General features: G+C 46.0%; 1 non-coding gene across 1 annotated transcript; it reads right to left on the bottom strand.

Moving 5' to 3' along the window:
• Window positions 1–249: 249 nt before the first annotated feature.
• Trnat-ugu (transfer RNA threonine (anticodon UGU)) lies at window positions 250–323 on the bottom strand. Its single transcript has one exon. It is a non-coding gene; the product is annotated as a tRNA-Thr (tRNA).
• Window positions 324–683: the final 360 nt, after the last annotated feature.

The raw sequence follows: 683 nt of genomic DNA on the forward strand, positions 1-683 counted from the left end.
TACGTATTAATTTGGGGAAGGAATGTCGGAGAGAGTACGTTTGGAGCACAGCATTGTATGTTAATGTGTCAATGATAGCGGGAAAACCGGAACAAGAAAGAATCCAATCGATTACGATGAGGTGCTACAGAATAAGCCTGACAATTAAGTGCATTGCAAAGGAATGAGGAGGTTGAAATGATAATTATATGGGCACCCTATATGCAAAGAGGCGTTGATATACTTCATTGGGGACATGTCGAAAATGTGTGCCCCGACCGGCACTCGAACCCGGGATCTCCTGCTTACAAGGCAGACGCTCTATCCATCTGAGCCACCGAGGGTAGAGAGAATATTGCGTCTGCAGGGACTTATCCCTTGCATTCTCCCCGTGAGACCCACATTCCCAACATGTCCACACCACTACATTCGTAGTGCGCCTAATAGATGTCTGTCCATCATACTCATTACTCGTGGCAGATTAATCTACAAAGTACCGTACGAGTTCGGGCATAGCTCGTGCGTTCGCACATGAAGATCAATGGCCTGGAAGTCACATCAAGCCAGTCAGAAGACTGATGTCTATAGGGTATTGTTTCGAGACTGAGTTTTCACTCTGCAGTCGAGTCTATACTGATTTGAAACTTGATTGCATATTAAAACTTTATGCTGGACCGGGACTCCAACCTCGGCCGTTTGCCTTT

The sequence above is a fragment of the Schistocerca serialis genome, chromosome 7 (genome assembly GCF_023864345.2).
Source record: "Schistocerca serialis cubense isolate TAMUIC-IGC-003099 chromosome 7, iqSchSeri2.2, whole genome shotgun sequence".
NCBI lineage: Eukaryota > Metazoa > Arthropoda > Insecta > Orthoptera > Acrididae > Schistocerca > Schistocerca serialis.